This window comes from Orcinus orca, chromosome 20 (genome assembly GCF_937001465.1).
Source record: "Orcinus orca chromosome 20, mOrcOrc1.1, whole genome shotgun sequence".
In the NCBI taxonomy this organism is placed as follows: Eukaryota; Metazoa; Chordata; class Mammalia; order Artiodactyla; family Delphinidae; genus Orcinus; species Orcinus orca.
In genome coordinates this window covers 42,304,242-42,329,606 of record NC_064578.1, presented here as the reverse complement: position 1 = coordinate 42,329,606, position 25,365 = coordinate 42,304,242, and the positions used below count along the sequence as shown (strand labels likewise).

At 39.9% G+C, this 25,365-nt stretch overlaps 1 long non-coding RNA gene across 11 annotated transcripts in view; it reads left to right on the top strand.

Annotated features, from left to right (window-relative positions):
- The window catches only part of LOC117198252 (uncharacterized), a 236,229-nt gene that overhangs the window by 93,976 nt on the left and 116,888 nt on the right, over window positions 1-25,365 (top strand). For 6 of the 11 annotated variants that reach the window (XR_007474149.1, XR_007474147.1, XR_007474142.1 and 3 more), the window contains one exon: window positions 22,626-22,774. The exons of the other annotated variants lie outside the window; for them this stretch is intronic. This is a non-coding gene — a long non-coding RNA (uncharacterized LOC117198252). The remainder of the gene's footprint in view (window positions 1-22,625; window positions 22,775-25,365) is intronic. 11 annotated transcript variants of the gene reach the window in all.

The following is a 25,365-nucleotide window of genomic DNA, read 5'->3' as shown; positions in this document are numbered from 1 at the left end:
GCAGTTTGATCAATGTGTCCATGCCTGTCCCTGTCCCTGAGATCTGGGCGTGGACCCCAACACAAAATTTCTATGAAGCTCCCCAGGTGGTATGTTTTCCTGAAACACAGAACTGGATGATAGCTGTCTGAGTCCACTGGAGCTGATAAAACAAAAATACCAGAGAACAGAGAACTGGGTGGCTTAAACAGTAAATATTTATTTCTCACAGTTCTGGAGGCTGAGATGTTCAGGATTAAGACACCAGCAGAGGACTTCCCTGGTGGTGCAGTGGTTAAGAATCCGCCTGCCAACGCAGGGTACACGGTTTCGATCCTTGGTCTGGGAAGATCCCACATGCCGCGGAGCAACTAAGCCCGTGCGCCACAGCTACTGAGCCTGTACTCTAGAGCCCGCATGCCACAACTACTGAAGCCAGTGCGCCCTAGGGCCCGCGTGCTGCAACTACTGAGCCCACGTGCCTAGAACCCGTGCTCTGCAACAAGAGAAGCCACTGCAATGAGAAGCCCGCGCACCGCCGCAAAGAGTAACCCCCGCTCGCCGCAACTAGAGAAAGCATGAGCACAGCAACGCAGCCAAAAAAAAAAAAGACACCAGCAGTGCCTTGTGAGGGCCTACTACCCAGTTCATAGATGGCCATCTTCTCACTGTGTCCTCACAATGCGCCAAAGAGTGAGAAAGCTCTCTGAGGTCTCTTTTATAAGGGCTTTAATCCCATTCGTGAGGGCTTCACCCTCATGACCTAATCACTCCCTAACGCCCCACCTCCTAATACCGTCACTTAGGGGATTAGGATTTTAACATAGGAATTTTCAGTCCGTAATAGTAGCCAAGGTTCCTTCCACCTCTGAAGTCCCTGAATTCTGTGATTCTCTCTCTTATTACACTTTTGGTTTCTGAATGTGATGGTGAAAGATCTGAAACTACTCTTCGCGTATGTGTCTCATGGCAATCAAAGCTTTAAGGAGGATCAACTAGATGACATTTTATTTAATCATGAAGGAATTACATTTTCTTATGGAACCATTTTCTTAAATCATTTATTTGGGCTCCATATCTGTACATTACAGTGAAAGGACGTTTTAAAATATTTAATTTAAATGGATGAGGGTGCCACTCTGCCATGACGTTCAGAGAACAGTTTGGTGATTTTCTTCCCAGTGGGGTGGTAACTTTCTTGAGAGACAAAGCTCTTGGGGGTCTGGCCAGGAGGATTTGTTTGGCTCTGGGCAAATTGCCTGCATGACTGAACATCCCTCAGCCAGGTCCATCAGCTGCCCCTGGGGTGGGGGGCTGGGGCATCTTGTTCAACACACCAAGGAGAGCGCATATTTTTCTGTGTGGAAACGAATATAGTATTATTAGTTTTTATAGTTATGAAAATTAAGTCTGGGGTGAAGATGGGGGATTCAACCTGCATTTACTTTTGGTCCCTCCTGAAACCCTACCAAAACAAGAGTAAAATGATTTTTTTTTTAAAGAAAAATCCTCTAGGACCAAAAACACCCCACAAACAAACAAACAACCCCTCCCCAATATCCAACAACAACAATAACAAACAAAAACGAGAAAGCGGAATAGAGCAACATTTTGGAAGCTAAAAAGCACATGAATGAGCTAAAAAGCACAAAGCTTAGCAGAGAGAAGAAAGCTGTATCCTAAGCTGGAAGGGGAAAACCCAAGAAGCATCCAATGTACATGGCAAAATCCTGCCACGGCTTAGGAATAGGCAGACCAAGGTTGAAGGTGGGCATAAGGACAGGGGAATTATACCATAATCTGTCTAAGAGCCCGTGGGAGCCAAGCCCTAGATCCTCACCCTGCCTCTGTACACCTGGGGGGACAGCCCCCTTTCTGCACCAGCAGAGGGCAGCAGTTTTATTATCCAAGGAGGTCAAGGCACTAAGGACTTGAGCATCTGGTTCATGGCCGCACTCTATACTTTGAGCCCTGCAATGGTCCTGGAGTTCTTCAGGGTGCCCAGGTACATCCCGTCCAGCTCCGTGATCCCGTGGTTCCACTGACCTCCCTTACTCACTTCAGCCACTGCACCTTGGCCTTGTCATCGTTGGGCCCTGCTGACTTATTCAGACATTGCATTCTGAGCGCATCCGTGTGTCCTTCTGGGTAAGCTGCCTCCACCACGGCTGTTCGTTGACCGGGTCCTCCAGGCCATCGACTGCTCTGCTTTTTCTTAGTCTTTCAGTCTCCTACTTTCCTTCCCATCCCTCACCCTGAAATTTCTTGGAAATAGAAGGAGCTGGCTTTTTTTTTTTTTTGCGGTACGCGGGCCTCTCACTGTTGTGGCCTCTCCCGTTGCAAAGCACAGGCTCCGTACACTCAGGCTCCGGACGCACAGGCTCAACGGCCATGGCTCACGGGCCCAGCCGCTCCGCGGCATGTGGGATCCTCCCGGACCGGGATACGAACCCGTGTCCCCTGCATCGGCAGGCGGACTCTCTACCACTGCGCCACCAGGGAAGCCCAGGAACTGGCATTTGACTTTCCATTTCCATATTATATCTTCCTCCTTACTTCTGGCCTCATGGCCAAGCCTTCGTGATGGAGGGGATCTAAGAGGGAGGGGATGAGAGAGAGAAGAAGGGAGGGAGGGGGTACTGAATCAGGAGAAATCTCAAGTCTCTGATTTGTTGCTTACGAGAACACCTATCCTTTGCTCCTTTGTTTCTGGTACCACAGAGGGGCTGTTGCTCTCTCTGACACTCCATCACCTGGATGCCATAAACCCTGGCCTCTTCCACCTTCTCCAGCCTTGCCCGATGCATCAGTGGCTTCCACGGTTTCTGACTGAGCCCCGTGGTTACACTGCATTCTGGCATACACACATGCACGTACACACATACACTTCCCTTACAGGTTTCAGGAGGCAATCCTTATTGGGATGTTCTCTGATATTTTAAATTTTGTTCTGTTTTATTCTATCCATTCAGTTTAATGTTTAAAATACTGGCCAATAAATTGATATTTCAACCACTGGTGGATCCTGGCTCACAATTTGAAAAACACTGCTGCAGGTCATCCCTTTCTTCCCTTATATATTCCACTTTTTTCTTCAAGCTGGATCCTTTATCACTTAACAAACTCAGGTCTGTCTGGATTTTTAAAGAACCCTCCTCACCCTTCCCTGTATGGCCACATGTGCATTACAGCACATGGTTTCATGTCCTCTTTGTTCCCTTTCCTCTCTGTCCACACAATCCTGACTGCCTTTCCGCGCCAGCCTTGCACTGGAACAGCCCTTGCTCTGGCCACGAATGGCTCCCTGGTCATTAATTCTGATGGTTGATGTCCGGGCCTCTCGTTACTGGTCCTCCAGCAGCACCCAGCTCAGTGTGTGCTCCTTCTCCCCCACCGTGGTGTTCCACCTCCCTCTCGGTGATCACACACCCACTTGGATGCAAACCATCCACTGAGTGACATCCCTAATCCAAACCTCTCAGCTCCAGACCATTTATCCGACAATCCCTGGATCTGACTCCTGTCCCTGCTTCGTCACCACTGACATACTTGCTCCCAGCTTTCTGTTTCTGAACACCCATGGGTCTGTTCCCTGTGTCACACCATACCACGGGTTCTGGGTTTTTTAGTTTCTGTGACTCTTCGGAATCTGTGCATCTTGAACGTTTTCCTCTGTTAGAAGACAGAGCCTTGGAAGAAACAGTCTTCTCCCCCCACCCCTCTTCTATTATCTTTGCTTCCTCGGTGACACCGAGCTTTCCTCTAACACGTTTCCTGTTCTTTTATTATGTGCTTGGTGCCGTTTCCCAAATCTCATTGTAATTTCCCCTGGGGGGCAGCCTTCATTACGGCTGTTGATGAGCACTGAGGAGGGAATGTAGGCGTGCTGTTTCCCTGTTTCTGTGCCATCCTCTTAAAGTGAGCACCGTTAGTGGATGATCCTGCAGCTGCTTAAGGCCACGGGCTGTTTCTTAACCGCATTACTCTTCTCAGGGGACTTCCGTGTTTATTCGTTGCTCTTGCTCTACAGTTTTCTTTCTGATCTGGGAGGGTCCAACACATTAAGGTTCTTGGAAGTCTCGATAATATTAGGTTGTACATGAAGTAATTTTATTATTTTAAGCAGAGAGAGTCTATTTAAATACAGGAACCAAAAAATACCAGAAGGCTGTAGAAGGATTTCCTTTGTTAATGTTCATTAAATGAATCAATGTTCCCTTGTTCTAAAATATATTCTCATATTCTGTTAATCTTCATGAATTGCAAAATGGAAAAGCCCTGGCGATCATCTAGCAGGATTCCTTCCCCAGAGAAGCTGAGGCCCAGGGTGGTCAAGTGCCCTGTGCTTGGACACATGCCTCATTCCTGGCAGAGTTCTGACTAAGGCCTGTGTCTTCTAGGGCAGGGCTTTTTCTGCTGTGCCTCTCACCTCTGTGTCCAACATGCCTCTCCCCCATTCTTTTTTTTTTTTTAAATACATTTATTTATTTATTTTTGGCTGCATTGGGTCTTCGTTGCCGTGCGCGGGCTTTTCTCTAGTTGTGGCAAGCGGGGGGCTATTCTTCGTTGTGGTGTGCTTGTGGCACATGGGCTCAGTCATTGTGGTGCACGGGCTTAGTTGTTCCACGGCATGTGGAATCTTCCTGGACCAGGGCTTGAACCCGTTTTCCCCTGCATTGGGAGAGGATTCTTAACCACTGCGCCACCAGGGAAGTCCTCCTGCATTCTTATAAATACCTAAGTGTACACAGACACCCACATTCTCCTTTAATCATCATTTTGAGGGATGAGGAATCGTCTTGTTTAGTGACATTTTTGGTAAGATGACCTTGGCTTTAATGCATTTTAATTTTGTTATCTTTATCCTTATAAAACATGTTTTTTAACTGAATTTTTATTTAAAGTTATTGTACATCTGTGAATCAAGTATGTTTTATTTAACATATGCTTAACAAATAGCATGCAGACGACCTCTGTTGCTGTGAATGAATGAGTGAATTTGGTTATTGAAATCCCAAATTCTTTGGGAACCTTAGAATTCGTGCAGATCAGAGTGTGCTCTAGGATCCTTTGAAACATGTGGAAAGGGGTTACCTTTGAATATGTAGTATTAGTTTTTTCAGATTATCTTCTTTGACAGCTTTTTGAGAATGCAGTTAACTTGGGTATCTTGAATTTTGTTTAATCTTTAAATAAATGATTTTAAGTATAATATACCTGTAGTGCCAATCAGTTGGTTAGCTTTTCTTTTGGAGGGTTGGTATTTTAGACCAGGGTCAGCAACCTTTTTCTTAAAGGGCCAGATAGTAAATATTTTAGGCTCTGTGGGCCATCTGGTATCTACCACAGCTCTGCTGCTGTAGTGGGCGAGCAGCCACGGATCACTGTAAATGATGGGCCCTGGCTGTTCGCAAAAACTACATTCACAAAAACAGCCTGAGTTTGCCAACCCCTGATCTAACCTAACGCTGAGCCTCTTTCCAAGTGCTAGTGGCAGTCTCTGCCAGCATTTTTTTTCCCCCAAAAGGAGTCACCAAGCCTGGAATTGAAATAACAGCCCCAGTTTTTTTCCCACTTCCGCACCTTTTCCAACGTTGCTCTCCCTGCCTGAGACGCTGTCTTCTCCATCTGTCTAAATGTTATCTAGGAAGCCTTCCCAGTCAACTCATAGTGCTGTCTCCCTGCTCTGAACCCTGCTGCCATGCTGTTTGCATGTCTCATTGGCGGGTCTGGTGGTATTTGTGCGTCCATGGGTTTAGGGCTCTTTCCGAGTCCCCTGAGCACAGGGTGTCTTGCATGATGCTTCGTGTGCAGTGAGTGCCCAGGAGCGGCTGTCAGCACCCAGTACAAGCTCAGCTGCTCTACCCACCTGGGGGGAACCGTCCTTTGAGGAGGCGGTAGGATAGACACATGCTCAAGTTAGGAAGGACCACAGTTATTGTTTTATGGCTCTAATTTCTCAGAAAGGAGACAGGGTTCATTGTGGAAATGGGTATGTTAGAAACCATAAAAAGTTTAGGGAGGAACCAAGACAGCATCAAAGAGAAGCACAGAGCACTTTGGCAGCTGTGTCATTCAGCCCTCAGAGCAGAAATGGCCAAAAGACACATTATGTGCTGGCAATAAAGCCACCACTTCCTAGCTGAGGGACCGTAGTGAATTACTTGCTCAATTTCTCACCTGTACATTGGAGATAATAATAGCACCGACCTTAGAGGTTTGATAGGGGCACTAAATGAGTTAAAACACATAAAGGACTTCGAGTGCCGTCCAGCACCCAGTAGCTGTTGGCTCTTGTTGTCATTTGACATGTAGAACCTGGGGTGAGCCCACCTCACCCCCAGCCCGGGGATCATGACCAATACTGAGACTTATTCTGGTAAAATAACTAGATGTAAAACTTCCTTTGGCTATCTAAGCAAGAAGAGCAAGTGACTTAGAAGGGAGAGTCAATTAAATATTGACCTTTTTTTACAGCAACACTTTATGCCAGAAAAAAATGGAGTAATGTTTAAGATACTCAAGGAAAGAAAATGTGAGCCAAAGATCTTATATCCAGGAAAACTGACTTTTAAGTAAAAAGATTACTGTTATCAATTTTCAGGAACTTGGAAAAAAATGTTTCCGTGAAACTTTCTTGAGGAATCTACTAGAGAAAGAGCTTCAGACAATCAAAATGACTAGAAAGACACCAGTATAAGGATTGCTGGTAAACATAAAATTATTTATGGATCTTAGACTAATTGAGGGCAAAAGGGAGAGACTAGGGTATGTAATGGCTGTATGCTCTGACACTGTCGATATAGTACAACTATGAAAAATAGGGAAGCAAGAAGAGAATATATGCAAGTTTTAAAAATTGTTCTCAGTAATTAGGTTGGTGGTGCTAGTATTAGTATTGTTAACAAGACCATTATGTGTATAATGTGGGATGAAGTAAATTAATAATTTGGAGATATTGTATTTATATCATCTCTTGTGTTTTAGAGAACTAGGATTCCCAGTGTGGAAGAAAGGAGACATAGATGTAATACAGAAAGATTATGTTGAACTGTAGTGGTCTTAAATTTAAATGAGGAGCTATCAGTATGAACTCAAGAGCTATTTTATTAAAAGATATTATATATGTGTGTGTATGTCTAGTTCTGACTAATGAAAAGGCCTATCAATGAGTATTTTCAGTGCCCAGACTGTAGCCTTAAAATATCACTTCCCACTAAAAGAAACCAGGGTTCTTGGAGAAATGGCTGATTCCAGGTCTGGGATCAAAAATGTACAGGATGAACTGGAACATCTTGTCATAACAAATAATGAGGAAGCTAGCAGAGACTATAAGGTCATGTCAAAAGGACTCAGAAGCTAATTTGAAAAGACTTCCATTGGCCAAATATGGGACCATTTGATCTGCAATAAGGGAAATATTGGTAATGGATCAAAACTTAACAAAATATGTTTAAATCCATGAGTGTATAATGATATTTAACATAAAAACCCGATTGGTCACTGTCAGCTGATAGAGATCCAATTTCTTATCTTCAAATTGGTAAATGAAGGGAAAGACTCAAGCATTTATTCTGACTTTTCTAGGTGACCTGGACCAATGGTAACTAAAGTGTAGAAAAGGGGATGCATCTGCTTATAAAAATATTCCAACTAGTAAATAAAAAATAAATGACAGAATTAGAATATCACCACTTTAATGGATTTAGGCATTGTGTGTTGACAGCTGCTCACATCACAAGAAGAGAGATCCTTAGATTTTATGTGCTTTCTATTGAAAGAACTGAACACCACCCATGGTATTACCAAAGAGGTTGAACCTGCGTCTGATCCAGCCTCTAGATCCAGCTGCCAATTTTGCAAGAAATACAGAGGAACATGTTGAATTACACCAAGAGTATCAATAAGCAAAACCAGACTGTGGGAACTCTACAGGTCAAATGCCCCAGATTTTTCAACAGATAAACTGTAAATGAAAAGAAAGGGCTGGAGAGGGACCTATAAAACTAAGAGAGACCTAAAAGACATATTACATTTTTTTAAAGGGCAAGACGAGGTGCACTCTAGAGGTGCACACTTGGTGATAAAATCACACACACGCGCACACACACACACACACACACACACACACACACACACACAAGCAAAGCCAGGATGTTGGTTCCTTTTGGAGAGTAGGAGGGGTTTGACACTGGGACAGGGCATATGGAGGGATTTCTGGGGTTGCTGGTAAATTTATATTTCTTGCCATTGGTGATGGTTACAAGTGTTGTTTTTTTTAAAAAATAAATTTAATTAATTAATTATTTATTTTTGGCTGTGTTGGGTCTTTGTTGCTGTGCACAGGCTTTCTCTAGTTGCAGCGAGCGGGGGCTACTCTTCGCTGTGGTGCGCAGGCTTCTCATTGTGGTGGCTTCTCTTTGTTGCGGAGCACAAGCTCTAGACACATGGACTCAGTAGTTGTGATTCATGGGCTCTAGAGCGCAGGCTCCGTAGTTGTGGTGCACAGGCTTAGTTGCTCCGCAGCATGTGGGATCTTCCCGGAGCAGGGCTCGAACCCATGTCCCCTGCGTTGGCAGGCAGATTCTTAACCACTGTGCCACCAGGGAAGTCCCCCCCTTTTTTTTTTTAAATGATGATGTTTATTTTATTTAAAAAGGTTAAAAAAGGGAAAAAAATTATGATAAATTTTCTAAAATATACCCATACTTTAGAAAATTTATATAGTGATTTTTGTTCTATTAAGCCCCCCATCTTAGGGATTTTCTTAGATCTAACCAGACATTTAGATCCACGAGACCCAAATCAACCCCACTCAGCACTATTAACCCAGTCCAGGGAGCTTAGTCTCTTTGCCTCTCTTCCCCCACCCAGTGACAGCCTGGGAACAAGCTGACATTACACCTTGACCAGGTTTCCAGGGAGACAGAAGTAGAACGTTAACCCAAGGTCAAATTTGTCCATAAAGAATGTGAAAGATTTTTTGTTTCTTTGTTTTTTAAACCCATTACTTACACCTTCTGAGAATCAGAGAACAGTCATCATTGCGTTTATTCTCATGACACGCCTTTCAAGGCACCTCATGTACAGATGAAGGCAGGTATAAATAAGGTGAATATCAATGGCTCCTTCAGCTCTGGTATTTGGTATTTGAGGTAGAAGTATATTAACTTCCTTATTCTTCTCATGAAGATGATAGAAAAGAAGAGGTTTAATGGAATTTTCCAGGTCACACAGGGAACTGGAGGCTCTGCTAGGCCACCTGACAAAATTTATTGCCAGTGTAATTTTTCTGTTTGTTTTGTTTTTAATGCCATCTTAGACGTAGGTTTTACGTATAATTTTCCCTTCCACTGCCTTCCTCCCTTGCCCTTTTTGGCGAGCACCGGAGAAGTACATTGTTTCTGAAATGTAGTAATTAAAGGTATGTTGAGAATGGTTTGTTCTCTGATTTAAATCCCTGAAAAACCAGAAGAGGTTTTGACAGAACTAGGACATGGGAAGCAAAAAGTCAATTAAAGCTGATTTTTTTCAAGAGCCTCATAAAAGTTATAGAAGTGCCACATACTTGAGCCATGTTAGCAGTTTTCCATCTGCTTTTGTTGTCTCAAAAAGAAGGAAGTTTCTCTGGCATTTCTCTGAATTGTCTTAAGTGACTTTTAGATCATCACAGTGAGTGGGGTGGTCCTAATTCTCAATGCTCCAATTTGCCTCTGAAGTTTAGAGCAGGCTGCGCTAATTCATTTGGTTAATTTTGCCCCCTTTTGGCTTGAAAAAGAAAAGGATGTGAATTCTTTCACTTGGCAGAGCAGGTAGCATTGTGGGTTGTCCTTCCAATACATTTTTCCCAGGCACCAGTCTCTTCTTGGGCATAAACAGGCTGTTGTTGGACAGGCAGATATTCAGGAAGTTCTATAAATTGAATCTTCCATCTTCTGCTAATATGGCTTTTGGCAATAAAGCCATTATCATGAAGTGCCATAAAAGGCATCTTTTTTTTTTTTTTTTTTCATCTGTTGCCTACTCAGCATGGGGTTTATTGCTATTTAGAAGTCTGACTGCTAAATGCTAAACTAGGCAGGTCACCCTGCAGTCAATGGATAGATGGGTCTCGGATATGCCACCTGCTGTCCTTTGGGATAACAGACACATTTTTTGGTGGCAAGACCTAAAATGGCAACAGAGGCATGCTTCTTTGTTTTCTGATTGGCAGGTGGACGTTGGCTAATTGGCCCTAAAGACGATCAGTAGGTGTGTATTCCATGAATGGAGCCAACTTAGGTTCTTGTTGATTACTGATTTGGAGTCTGGTGCTGTGAAAAATTTTAGAGCTAGATAAAATAGAAATTCTCCTCTTAAGAAATATATACCCAGATTGGGAAAATAATACTGAACAATAAGAAACAATTTGAGAACCACCAAATGCCAAAGTCTATTCATTCATTATGCTAGGGTACTTGGTAAATGCTCTGTAGGTTATTATTATTATTGTTTATTTTTATTATCATTAGGAGCACAGAGGTCGGATTTTAGAGTGAATGGAGGATGGGCTGGAGTATTGAATGTCCAAAAGGAGAAGGCCTTTGGAGAATGGGTGGGATTTATACAGATAGAAGGTTTTTGAAGGCAGCATAGTGTAAATTAGGTCAGTTCTCAGTTTAGGATTTGACATTCTTGTGTCTGTTAGGTCACTCTGCCACCTCCTTTCCACCTCCCAAAAGTTTATTGTTTGTTGTATTGTTATTTCTCTTCTTGTGGGTTTATGTCTCTTTTTTTTGAGAAAATAACTTTACTGTAATTTTAGTGAGGTTTTCAGATTAAAGTAGATGCATATGTTCAAATTATCATTTTAACAGGCTTTTAAAAGAGAAATAATTTCATTTATTTTTAACAAAGATACATACTCTTTATTTTAACAAGTCAAGCAATATGGAAAAATACAAAGAAATAAGTAAAAGTCAATTAATACTCTCCCATCCAGAAATTATTTTATTTATTTATGGCTGTGTTGGGTCTTCGTTTCTGTGAGAGGGCTTTCTCTAGTTGTGGCAAGTGGGGGCCACTCTTCATCGCGGTGCCCGGGCCTCTCACTATCGCCACCTCTCTTGTTGCGGAGCACAGGCTCCAGACGCGCAGGCTCAGTAATTGTGGCTCACGGGCCCAGTTGCTCTCTGCGGCATGTGGGATCTTCCCAGACCAGGGCGCGAGCCCGCGTCCCCTGCATTGGCAGGCAGACTCCTAACCACTGCGCCACCAGGGAAGCCCCAGAAATTATTTTAAATAATATTCATTAAAGATCATTCCATTTCACACTGTATGCATATGCACAAACACAAAAGTAGAAGGCTTATTTGTTTGTTGACGTTGTTGACTTATAAATGTGCTTTATAAATTCCAGATATGAGTCCCTTATCAGGTATATGATTTGCAAATATTTTTTCCCATTCTTGGCTTATCTTTTTACTTTCCTAATGATGTCGTCTGTAGATATAAGTTATTAATTTTGATGAAGGTCAGTTTATTTTTTCATTTGTGCTTTTGATGTCATATCCAAGAAGCCATTACCTAAGGTCATGAAAATTTACACCTATGTTTTCTTCTAAGAGTTTTATAGTTTTAGCTCTTAAAGGTAGGTCTTTGACCTATTTTTGTGGCCTCTCCCGTCGCGGAGCACAGGCTCCGGACGCGCAGGCTCAGCAGCCATGGCTCACGGCCCCAGCCTCTCTGTGGCATGTGGGATCTTCCCAGACCGGGGCACGAACCCGTGTCCCCTGTATCGGCAGGCGGACTCTCAACCACTGCATCACCAGGAAGCTCTTTGACCTATTTTGAGTCAATTATTTTGGTATGATGTGAGGTAGGGGTCGAACTTCATCCTTTTGCATGTGGCTATTCAGTTGTCCCCAGAACAATTTGTTGAAAAGTCTGTTCTTTCCCTAGTGGACTGTCTTGGCACCCTTGTTGAAAATAAGTTAACTTTAAATGTGAGGGTTTACTTCTGGACTCTCAATTAATTCTATTGATCTGTATGTTTATTCTTATGCCAATGATGCATTGTCTTGTTTACCATTCCTTTGTCGTTTTGAGTTCAGAGAGTGTAAATCCTCCAACTTTGTTTTTCTTTTCCAAGTTTGTTTTGGCTATTATGGGTCCCTTGCATTTCTGTATGGATTTTAGGATTAGCTTATCAATTTCTGCAAAGAATCCAGCAGAAGTTTTGATGAGGAGAGCACTGACTCTGTAGACCAATTTGGGAAATGTTGCCATCTTAACCATAGTATATATTAAACTTATTAACATTAATATATAAAACTTAAATATTAAGTCTTCCAATCCAAGAACATGGGATGGCTTTCCATTTATTTAGGTCTTTTTGTATTTCTTTCAACAATGATTTGTAGTTTTCAGAGTACAGTTTTGTACTTTTTTCGTTAAATTTCTTCTTAAATATTTTCTTCTTTTTTGATGGTATTGTGAACAGAATTTTTTTTTAATTTTATTTTCGGATTGTTTATTGCTAGAGTATAAATGTACAATTGAATTTGTATATTGATATTGTATCTTATAACCTTGCTGTTAGTTCTAATAGTTTTCTGGTAGATGACTTGGGATTTTCTATATATAAAATCATGTCATCTACAAATAGAGATAGTTTTATTTCTTCCTTTCCAATCTGAATGCCTTTTATTTCATTTTTTTGTTTAATGTCCCTCACTAGAATCTCCTGTATAATGTTGAATAGAAGTGGTGAGAGTGGACATCCTTGCCTTCTTTCCAGTGTTAGGGGGAAGTCTTTCACAATTAAGCATGATGGTTGCTTAAAAAAGTATTTTTTTGTAATGACTTTTTTTTTTTTTTTTTTTTTGCGGTACGCAGGCCTCTTACTGTTGTGGCCTCTCCCGTTGCGGAGCACAGGCTCCGGACGCGCAGGCTCAGCGGCCATGGCTCACGGGCCTAGCCACTCCGCGGCATGTGGGATCTTCCCGGACCGGGGCACGAACCCGTGTCCCCTGCATTGGCAGGCGGACTCTCAACCACTGCACCACCAGGGAAGCCCTGTAATGACTTTTATCAAGCATAGGAAGTTCCCTTATGGAGAGATTTTTCTTTTTCTTCCTCTTCTTTTTTTTTAATTAACTTGGAAGTTTATTTTTTAAATTATTTATTATTATTATTATTATTTTTTGAATTTATTTATTTATACAGCAGGTTCTTATTAGTTATCTATTTTATACATATTATGTATATATGTCAATCCCAATCTCCCATTTCATCCCACCACCACCCACACCCCCCGCTTTCACCCCTTGGTGTCCGTATGTTTGTTCTCTACATCTGTGTCTCTATTTCTGCCTTGCAAACTTGTTCATCTGTACCATTTTTCTAGGTTCCACATATATGCATTAATATACGATATTTGTTTTTCTCTTTCTGACTTACTTCACTCTGTATGACAGTCTCTAGGTCCATCCACATCTCTACAGGTGACCCAACTTTGTTCCTTCTTATGGCTGAATAATATTCCATTGTATATATGTACCACATCTTATTTATCCATTCGTCTGTCATTGGGCATTTAGGTTGCTTCCATGACCTGGCTATTGTAAATAGTGCTGCAATGAACATTGGGGTGCATGTGTCTTTTAGAAGTATGGTTTTCTCTGGGTTTATACATATTATATACATGTGGGTTTGTCATATATGGCCTTTATTATGTTGAGGTAGGTTCCCTCTATGTCCACTTTCTGGAGAGTTTTTATCATAAATGGGTGTTGAATTTTGTCAAAAGCTTTTTCTGCATCTATTGAGATGACCATATGGTTTTTATTCTTCAATTTGCTAATATGGTGTATCACATTGATTGATTTGCATATATTGAAGAATCCTTGCATTCCTGGGATAAATCCCACTTGCTCATGGTGTATGATTCTTTTAATGTGCTGTTGGATTCTGTTTGCTAGTATTTTGTTGAGGATTTTTGCATCTATATTCATCTGTGATATTGGTTTGTAATTTTCTTCTTTTGTAGTATCTTGCTCTGGTTTTGGTATCAGGGTGATTGTGGCCTTGTAGAATGAATTTGGGAGTGTTCCTTCCTCTGCAATTTTTTGGAAGAGTTTGAGAAGGATGGGTGTTAGCTCTTCTCTCAATGTTTGATAGAATTCACCTATGAAGCCATCTGGTCCTGGACTTTTGTTTGTTGGTAGATTTTTAATCACAGTTTCAATTTCATTACTTGTGATTGGTCTGTTCATATTTTCTATTTCTTCCTGGTTCAGTCTCGGAAAGTTATACCTTTCTAAGAATTTGTCCATTTCTTCCAGGTTGTCCATTTTATTGGCATAGAGTTGCTTGTAGTAGTCTCTTAGGATGCTTTGTATTTCTGTGGTGTCTGTTGTAACTTCTCCTTTTTCATTTCTAATTTTATTGATTTGAGTCCTCTCTCTCTTTTTCTTGATGAGTCTGGCTAAAGGTTTATCAATTTTGTTTATCTTCTCAAAGAACCACCTTTTAGTTTTATTGATCTTTGCTATTATTTTCTTTGTTTCTATTTCATTTAGTTCTGCTCTGATCTTTATGATTTCTTTCCTTCTGCTAACTTTGGGTTTTGTTTGTTCTTCTTTCTCTAGTTCCTTTACGTGTAAGGTTAGATTGTTTATTTGAGATTTTTCTTGTTTCTTGAGGTAGGATTGTATTGCTGTAAACTTCCGTCTTAGAACTGCTTTTTGCTTCATACCATAGGTTTTGGATCATTGTGTTTTCATTGTCATTTGTCTCTAGGTATTTTTTATTTTCCTCTTTGATTTCTTCAGTGATCTCTTGGTTATTTAGTAACGTATTGTTTAGCCTCCATGTGTTTGTGTTTTTTACGTTTTTTTTCCCTGTAACTGATTTCTAATCTCATAGCGTTGTGGTCAGAAAAGATGCTTTGTATGATTTCAGTTTTTTAAAATTTGCCAAGGCTTGCTTTGTGACCCAAGATGTGACCTATCCTGGAGAATATTCCGTGTGCACTTGAGAAGAAAGTGTAATCTGCTGCTTTCTGGTGGAATGTCCTATAAATATCAATTAAATCTATCTGGTCTATTGTGTTTAAAGCTTGTGTTTCCTTATTAATTTTCTGTCTGGATGATCTGTCCATTGGTTTAAGTGAGGTGTTAAAGTCACCCACTATTATTGTGTTACCGTTGATTTCCTCTCTATAGTTGTTACCATTTGCCTTATGTATTGAGGTGCTCCTATGTTGGGTGCATATATATTTATAATTGTTATATCTTCTTCTTGGATTGTCCCTTGATTATTATGTAGTGTCCTTCCTTGTCTCTTGTAACATTCTTTATTTTAAAGTCTATTTTATCTGATATGAGTATTGATACTCCAGCTTTCTTTTGATTTCCATTTGCATGGAATATCTTTTTCCATCCCCTCACTTTCAGTCTGTATGAAGTGGGTCTATTGTAGACAGCATATATATGGGTATTGTTTCTGTATCCATTCAGTGAGCTTGTGTCTTTTAGTTGGAACATTTAATCCATTCACATTTAAGGTAATTATCAATATGTATATTCCTATTACCATTTTCTTAATTGTTTTGGGTTTGTTTTTGTAGGTCCTTTTCTTCTCTTGTGTTTCCCACTTAGAGAAGTTCCTTTTGCATTTGTTGTAGAGCTGGTTTGGTGGTGCTGAATTCTCTTAGCTTTTGCTTGTCTGTAGTGCTTTTGATTTCTCCATTGAATCTGAATGAGATCCTTGCTGGGTAGAGTAATCTTGGTTTTAGGTTCTTCCCTTTCATATCACTTTAAGCATATCGTGCCACTCCCTTCTGGCTTGTGGAGTTTCTGCTGAGAAACCTTATGGGAGTTCCCTTGTATGTTATTTGTCATTTTTCCCTTGCTGCTTTTAATAATATTTCTTTGTCTTTAATTTTTGTCAGTTTGATTACTATGTGTCTCAGTGTGTTTCTCATTGGGTTTATCCTGCCTGGGACTCTCTGTGCATCCTGGACTTGGGTGGCTATTTCCTTTCCTTTCCCATTAGGGAAGTTTTTGACTGTAATCTCTTCAAATATTTTCTTGGGTCCTTTCTCTCTCTCTTCTCCTTCTGGGACCTCTATAATGTGAATGTTGGTGCATTTAATGTTGTCCCAGAGGTCTCTTAGGCTGTCTTCATTTCTTTTCATTCTTTTTTCTTTATTCTGTTCTGCAGCAGTGAATTCCACCATTCTGTCTTCCAGGTCACTTATCCGTTCTTCTGCCTCAGTTATTCTACTATTGATTCCTTCTAGTGTATTTTTCATTTCAGTTATTGTACTGTTCATCTCTGTTTGTTTGTTCTTTAATTCTTCTAGGTGTTTGTTAAACATTTCTTGCATCTTCTCGATCTTTGCCTCCATTCTTTTTCCGAGGTCCTGGATCATCTTCACGATTATTATTCTGAATTCTTTTTCTGGAAGGTTGCCTATCTACATTTTATTTAGTTGTTTTTCTGGGGTTTTATCTTGTTCCTTCATCTGGTACATAGTCCTCTGCCTTTTCATTTTGTCTGTCTTTCTGTGAATGTGATTTTTGTTCCACAAGCTGCAGGATTGTAGTTCTTGCTTCTGTTGTCTGCCGTCTCTGGAGAGATTTTTCAATAAATAGATGTTTAATTTTTTCAAATGCTTTTTTATATCAATTATATAGTGATTATGTGTTTTTTCTTTTTTAGGTGGTTAAAATGGTGGATTACATTGATTGATTTTTAAATATTGAACCAGACTTGCATGCCCAGTGTAAACCCAGTTGATAGTGGTGTTATTATTCTTTTAATATATTTTATACATTTATACATCATATAATGTATTTCATTTGCTAGTATTTTATTAAATATTATTTACTAATAAATAATATTTATTATTTTGTGTCTGTATCTATCAAATGTATTGGATTGTAACTTTCTTTTCTTATATTGTCTTTGTTAGATTTTGGTATCAGTGTAATGCTGGTTCTCATGAGTTGAAAAATATTTCTTCTTCTACTATGTTCTGGAAAAGATTGTGTAGAATTAGTATCATTTCTTCTTTAACTTTTTGGTAAAATTCACCAGTGAAACCACCTAACTGTCTGAAATTTCTTTTCCTGGAAAAAAATTTAAATTAGGCATTCAATTTCTTTACTAGTTATAAGACTATTCAGAATTTCTGTTTCATCTTGAGTCAGTTTTGATAATTTGTGGTTTTCAAATATTGGCCCATTTTATCTAACTTACTGAATTTCTGAATGTAGAGCTGTTCATAGTATTCCCATGTTATCATTTTAATGTCTGTAGGGTCTGTAGTGTTATCCCCTGTTTCATTCCTGGTATTGGTAATTTATATCTTTTCTCTTATTTCTTGGTATATCTTGCTAGAGGTTTATCAGTTTTATTGATTGTTTCTAAGAACAGCTTTGATTCCATTGATTTTCTCTACTCTTCTTCTCTTTTCAATTTCATTGATTTCTGCTCTAATTTTAATATTTCCTTTCAGCTGTTTGATTTGCATTTATTTTGCTCTTCTTTTTCTAATTTCTTGAAGAAAAGATTAGATTACTGATTTAAGAGCTTCTTTTCTAATATAAGCATTTAACACTATAAATTTTCCTCTAAGCACTGCTTTAGCTGCACTCCACAAATTTTGAAATGTTTATTTTCATTTCTTCCAGTTCAAACTATTTTCTAATTTCTCTCGTTATTTTGATATTCCCTTTGATTCATGGATTTTCTAGAAGCGTATTGTTTAATTTCTAAGGTTTGAGGAGGAGATTTTCCTGTTAATTTTTTTCATTACTGATTTCTAGTTTAATTCAGTTACAGTCAGAAAATTTGGTTTGTATAATTTTATTCTTTTAAATTTGTTAAGATACATTTTATTACCCAGGAGATGGCTTAACTTGGTGAATGTTCCCTGTACACTTGAAAAGAATGTGTATTCTGCTGCCCTTAGATGAAGCATTCTATAAATGTATATTTAGATCCAATCAGTTGATGGTGTTGATTAGTTCTCCTATAACCTTGCTAAATTTCTGTTTGCAAGTTCTCTCAGTTACTGAGAGAGAAGTGTTGACATCTCCAATGATAATTGTAGATTTGTCTATTTTTCCTTTCAGTTTTCTCATGTTTGCTTCATGTATTTAGAGGTTGTTTGGTGCATACACATTTGGGATTATTGTGCTTTCTTGGTAAATTGATCCTTTAAGCAGTATGCAATGTCTCTTTTTATCTCAGTTAATTTTTTGGTCTAAGATATACTTTGTCTAATATTAATATAGCCATTCCAGCCTTCATTTGACTATTGTTATTATATTGTATCTTTTTCCATTCTTACACTTCTGACCTACCAATATTATTATATTTGAAGTGAGTTTCTTGTAAATAGCATTTAGTTTGATCATCTTTATCCATTGTAAATATTTATCTTTTAATTGGTATGTTTAGACTGTTTGCATTTAATGTAATTATTGATATATTTTGATAGGCCTATCATTTTGTTGTGTTCTATTTGTTCTTTCTCTTTTTATTTCCTCTGTTTACCATTTCTTGCCTTCTTTTGGGTTATTTAAACATTAAAATTTTTTTAAATTGACTGTTGTAAGAAATAATAGTGATCCCTTATACAGTTCGCTCAGTTTCCTCTAATTTTAATGCTTTGCAAAACTACAGTATAATATTGAATCGGGATATTGACATTAATACAGTCCACTAATCTTATTCAGATTTCCTCAGTTTTACTTGTATCCATTTGTGTGTATGTATGTGTGTCTTAGGTTCTATTGATATATAATTTAATCACCTATGTATGTTTGTGTATCCACCACCCCAGTCAAGACCCAGTCAAAGGTCCCTTGTGTTTCTCTTGTGTTGTAACCATATTCACCTTCCTTCAGCTCCCCCTGCCCTAACCCTTGGCGACCACTAATGTTTCCTCTCTTTCTAAAATTTTTTTATTTCAAAAATGTTATTTAAATGGAATCATATAATATATAACCTTTGGGATTGGCTTTTTTCACTCAGCATAATTTTCTGGAGATTCATCCAAGTTGTTGCATGGTTAATAGTTTGTTCCTTGTCATTGCTGAGTAATAATTCATGGTATATCAGTAACACAGTTTGTTTAACAATTGACCTGTTGAAGAACATTCTAGGCCAATCCCAGTTTTTGACTATTACAAATAAAGTTGCTATGAATACTTATGTAATGTTTAAATATTTTTTAATATTCCATTTTAGTTTATCTTTTTTGCATAATATCTCTTAGTATGGTTTCATTGCTCTGGGGACTACAAAAAACATAGTTAGCTTTTCATTCTACTTAGAATCAGTATTTTACTACTTCAGCTAGAATGTAGAAACCTATCATCATGTAAGGCCTATTACCCTTCTCTCCTTTATGTTACAGTTGTCTTATTAATTATTTAGTACAGCTTATTAGTTATTTAATACAACTTATTATAGTTGTATTAAAAGTTTATCTACCCAGCTGGATTCAGGCTACAAGTTCCAACTAGATCTATGGGTTATGGTTCCATGTCAAATTTATTTGCAGAGCCTTTGCAGTGCTATTGGATCTGTCCCAGGTATGCAGCACCAACAGTCAGTCTGGGATTTGAGCTGTGGCTTATCCTGTTCCCTTCACAAAGTCTATGGTAGGCAGTTTAGGAATAGGTCCATATACACACAGGCCGGGGGTCTGTCCATGAGTTCATAAATGACTTTGTGGGGTCACTTTTCTCAGCTTCTGCCTCTTCACACTCTCTCAGATACGTTCATCTTCCCTGGGTGTCCTCTTTTCACTCCTCCTGGCCAGAAAGCTGAAGCTTTATTTATCCTGCTCTGTCACACATTGGGCTGTGGTGTGAGGAAATGGAGAATGGAATGGGGGGCACTATTTCTCCCACTTACTCTGAGCATTAGCAGACCCCTTTCCTGCTCGTCAAACCAGAACAAGGGAGTGTGTTCTATAGCTCTCTTTGTCTGCACCAGTGCCCATTCTAGGTTTCAGCTGTGTTGCATCCAGGCTGGGGCTACTGGAGGGGAAATGAGGGATTTGATGATACTCTGAATTATGTCCCTCCCCCAATCTATCATTTTACTTTCAGAGTCCTCAAATAGCTGATTCATGTATCCTGTCTACAGTTTATAGCTGCATTCAATGGGAGAGACAGAGAGGAGTGTATTTTTTCCATCTTACTTCATCCATTTTGTCTTTTAAACATTTGTTGACACTTGACACATCCATCTACGGGTGTTTCTTTTTAGTTCTCTTTGTCTTCAAGAACTTGTTCTTTTGTTTAAAGTTCTTTATAATTTTTGTAAAGGTCTTAAATTAAGAAAAAGAGGAGATGGTCAATCTTCTGTCTTTGTTTCATGGATTCTAATAAAATTGTGTTCTGTGCAAACTTTGACTATTTTTTCTTGCTTTTCTCAGTATGATTGTTGCTTTTTCAGTTCCATTTCAAGTTCTCAGGGTTTTTTTTTTGTTGTTGTTTGTTTGTTTTGTTTTCTTTTATGACAGGTAACAGGGGCATCTATCAGAAAATTGGAAGAATTAATTGGAAATCTGCTGTTTTGTTTTTTCCAGAAGGCTAGAATAGAGCTTTTCTCCAATTTTAGAATACAAATATATACATATATGATAAAGAAGACATTTTCCCTCTCTTTGTGTTAACCAAATAAAAATATTTTAATTTGTTCATACTATGGTAATAAAAATCTTTTACATCTGTATATTGCTCTCAGAGAATCTTAACATTAGTTCTTCAGTTAGATTTGATAATTACAGATTTCCTTCTTATGCATGAACATCTACCATGTTTTTTGAGAAGGATTATTTTTATTTAACTCGCTTTGGGATTTTTGCTGCCTATCTTTACTAATTAAGTACCAAAGTGTCCTCAGAATTGTGAAACCTTTGCTGAGTAGTAATATCTATTCTAGTTTAGTTGGTTTTTGAATATTTTCAACCTTCATTGTTCCTTTTATTTTAAGATTGTCATAAGCATAGACCTTTAACTTAATACCTTCATGTGATAAAGGAGAAACTGGGGTTTGGAACTAGATTTTATCCACAGGTACACTGCTTTTAACTTTCACTTTTTATTAACGAAGCTAATGTGAAAGCAAAGTGTTTTCTGTTGCCAATATAACTTCTTTAATTAAACATGAAAGTTATAAGGTAATAGTGCCATGGGTGAAGTTCTAATGTCATCAGAATGGGGAAGATGGGTTTAAAATTGAAACGGTTGGCATGATGGTGACTATAGTACAGCATCAGGAGTTTTGACACTTTATTTAATGGAAAATGGATACCAATGCCTTAAACTCTTCGAGTATTAACTTTAAAAAAATTATAAAACTATAAGAGGCATGACTATGAGAAAAGCACTGATGAAAGCCGAGGATGCCCTGGGAAGGTGGGAGTTTGAAAGATTAAAGCATGAATACTCGAGGTTTCAAACTCTGAGAGAATGTGTATCCTGAACTTAAATTAGGTCAGGCAAAGCAGAATTCCTCCTTCACTTTTACCAGCCTCATAAAGTTGGCAAGTATGTGAAACAAACAATCATTCTGGAATGTGCTGAACCTGATTATAACAAAATCCCAGTGAGAAACCCTGATCTACAGTCTTTGTGCCAGTGGGAGTGGCATTAGGAGTTCATTTTCTTGACTAAAAAGTAAAGTACTCAGACAAGTGTCTTTTAATGGAGAGTCTTAAGATCCCTCTCTCTAATTTCCATTTATATCAGAAAGTATCTTTTCAAACAATAGTTTCCCATTCATGAAGACCTCAACCTATTGATATCAGTGTATCTGTCATGCCTGTGCAGTCCACTCAGTAGAATTTCTAATACTTTGTAGAATTATGTTCTTTTCCCCCCAGAAAAAGCCAAATGTTATACCAATCATGTCGTTTTACAAAATATTAATAGATTTTCCCAATATCAATATTATACACAGAGATATTCCAGGCATACAGCATGTTACATCTACAAAGACTTTAACATAAAAATGTCCTTGGCTTGGGACTCACAGTAAAAGTGTAATAGTAAAACTAAATTAATTTCACGGTAATTTATCATCCCTAAAATTTAAAGTGGGAGAAGGCAAAGGGTCTTTCAGTCAAGTACCTTCCCCGTGTCTTCCAACAAGAACTGAAAGCTGAGATTTAGTGAAAACAAACTAAAGGGTAGTATATCTGGGTAAATGTAACAGGAATTTTTTTCCCCTAAGTTTGCATACCTGACCAAGTCAATAGACATTTAGTCCCAACAACACTGACGCCTTTAAAATGTTCAGTTTTTACATGAAGCAACTGTGGCCGACAGAGAGGACTTTATGAGAGCACCAGGCACCAGTTGGAATGGCTGTCCAGGGCAGGCAGGACTCCCACACCCCACTTGCCTTCAGGGTCTAGAAAGCTGGGGGTACCCCCATCCCCTCCCACATCAGACCTCTGTGCCCAGCCTGCCATGTGATCAGGAAGAGACCGTGGGGCCCCACTGTCCTAGCCTTCATAGAACAGAGGGGACCACACGTATCAGGAGACAGACAGCAGCCATTGCATGGGTTTCTGAATAAGCATAACCAGGCTTCCCAAAGCTTCCTTCATCTTCTGCTATTTTATTTCATAGGTTGATCTGGGAGGGAATTCTTCCTCTTTACAGCACCTTCTAGGGATGGCCAACCATTATCTCCAACCATTTCACCTGGAAATCTCCAAAGAGTGTTACCGAAAGTGGGGTCCGGCTGCTCACTGCTCAAAAGCCCATGAAGAGGCAAGGTTGGTGGAAAGGAAAGTTTGCTTTATTTTGCCAGCAACTAGTGGGGAGTGGGGGTGGCAGAGCCCTGTCCAAAGGCTGACTCCACCCCCTGACAATCAGGGGGCAAGAGCTTTTATAGATGGAGGGAGGGGGCTACATGTAGAACACAGCTCTGACAGTCATCTTTTTTTTTTAATTAATTTATTTTTTGGCTGCGTTGGGTCATCGTTTCTGCGTGCGGGCTTTCTCTAGTTGCAGCGAGTGGGGACTACTCTTCGTTGCGGTGCGCAGGCTTCTCATTGCAGTGGCTTCTCTTGTTGCAGAGCACGGGCTCTAGAGCGCGTGGGCTTCAGTGGTTGAGGTGCGTGGTCCCAGTTGTTGTGGCTCGTGGGCTCTAGAGCGCAGGCTCGGTAGTTATGGTGCACGGGCTTAGATGCTCCGGGGCATGTGGGATCTTCCCGGACCAGGGCTCGAACTCATGTCTCCTGCATTGGCGGGCGGATTCCTAACCACGTGCCACCAGGGAAGTCCTCTGACAGTCATCTTGAAATTAGTCATGCAGTGGACTGATCAGCGTTATCTTGATTGTTTTAAGTACGGTTCGTCTTTAGTTCCAGGGTTGGTTTGCTCCCATTTCTTTGAGGCCAGTTCTTGGAATTGTGGCAGCTTACGTCATGGCTACAGTTTGGTCATCACGTAGTTAACTTCTTCCACCTCGTGGGGATTTCAGTATCTATAAGACAGCTCAAAGGATATGGCTCCGGGGGACTTCCCTCGTGGTCCAGTGGTTGAGACCCCACGCTGCCAGTGCAGGGGGCGTGGGTTTGATCCCTGGTAGGGGAACTAGGATTCCATGCGTGCTGCGTAAAAAACAAACAAACAAACAAACAAAAAATGATATGGCTCAGAATATTATCTATAGCCCTTGAGGAGGAGTTAAAGGTCCTTGACTTTGCTTAATGACTAAATTATTATTATTTGGTCTCCTTTGACTGTTTTCCTTTGTTTCTGCATTTTCTCACTTCTCTGATTAAACTTATTCTTTGGCTAAAATTTTTCTACAGACAAAAGCAGGCTGAGGACATGGGGGGCAAGGACCATAGGGTCCTGCTCCGTTTCAAAAGGACATGCAGATCCTGCTGACATCCCATTGTGTTTTCAGGAGCTTTGCAGATTTGTCTTTGGTGTGTTTTCCAGTCCTGTGCTTTTCTTCATTCTCCCCAAGTGATTCATTAGTATTTTTCCTGTTGTAAAGTGTTATCATTAATATCCAAATTAATAGTCAAGGAAGCATCCAAATTTAGGGCAGTGATTTTTCTAAAGGAAATTGCTTTCTTTCCTAACAAAAACCTCACTTTGCTGGATTTTTAATTTTTAAATTTATTCTTGAAATAGCTTTATTGTTTTTATGTGTTTATAAAGTGAAATACATACTCTTTGCAAATCTAAGGAAAATCCCTAAAAATACAAAGAGGTTAGCAAAGACTACTCATAATTCCACTTCTCGGAGACAGTGTCTCTTTCCACTTGATTTAAATCCTTCTGGTCCTTTTTAGGGAACTAGAAATACAGCTGTCTATATGTGTGCGATGCATAACTACACTGTCTCTTTAGAACACTCCCAACTCCCTTGTCTCCCCTATTTGCCCAGTAGCTCCCAAACTTGGTCCTACTTTAATTTTATGACTATGAGCCTCAACGGGGCCCTTAGCACAGCTCAGCAATATGAATCCATTTCCCCAGTCAGTTAACTCTGCCACTCTCTAAGACCACTGTTTTATGCCTTCTTTTTTCTCCCCCAATCCTTAACACCCTTTCCTTTCCTCACATTCATATGATGACCTTGTTTCTTATTTCACTGAGAAAATAGAAGCAATAAATGAAAGTTGTCTCATGGCCCAGCCATCAGATCAAACCCACCAGCCTCCCTGGCCCCTGGTCCCACTGTGGCTCTCCCCCTACTGCGAGCAACCCCCATGCATGCAGTGCATCCCATCCCTTCTCCTAGTCAGTGGTTTTGCTTCTGACAGGGCTTGACCATCCCTTCGTTCTTCCACTCATCAGTGTTTCTCTCAACTCCTTCACTCCCAGTAGCATAGAAGCATGCTGTGCTCTCAACCATCTTAAAAACACTTCTTGTCCTCATGTCTGCCCCACCTATGACGACATTTCTCTTCTCCCCTTTATGGAAGAATTTCTCAAGAGTTGGTAGACTCACCATTTCCACTTTGTATTGACTGTATTTTCTTATTTTCTGTATTCCTAATTCTTTGGCATTTCGGGCCTTTTTCCTGGGGAGACTGCTCCTCTCAGGGCTAGCTAATTCCTGGAGTTAGCAAAGGACTCCCCTGCAGGCACCTATGATATACAAACCATTCAATTCAGAGCCCACACACCCCAACCATCTCCTTAATCCAACTCTCACTCACCAAACCAGTATTCCCCCTGCCCTAAGTCACTCCAAGGCCCAAGGTACTGGGCAACTAGTGACCATTCCTATAGCCCAGAGCCAGCTGAAATTATCCAGACAATACAATTCTAAGCTTAACCTACCTGCCTTGCCTCACCCATTCCTTCGTTTGAAAACCCCAGAAAAGATTCTGCTCTGGGC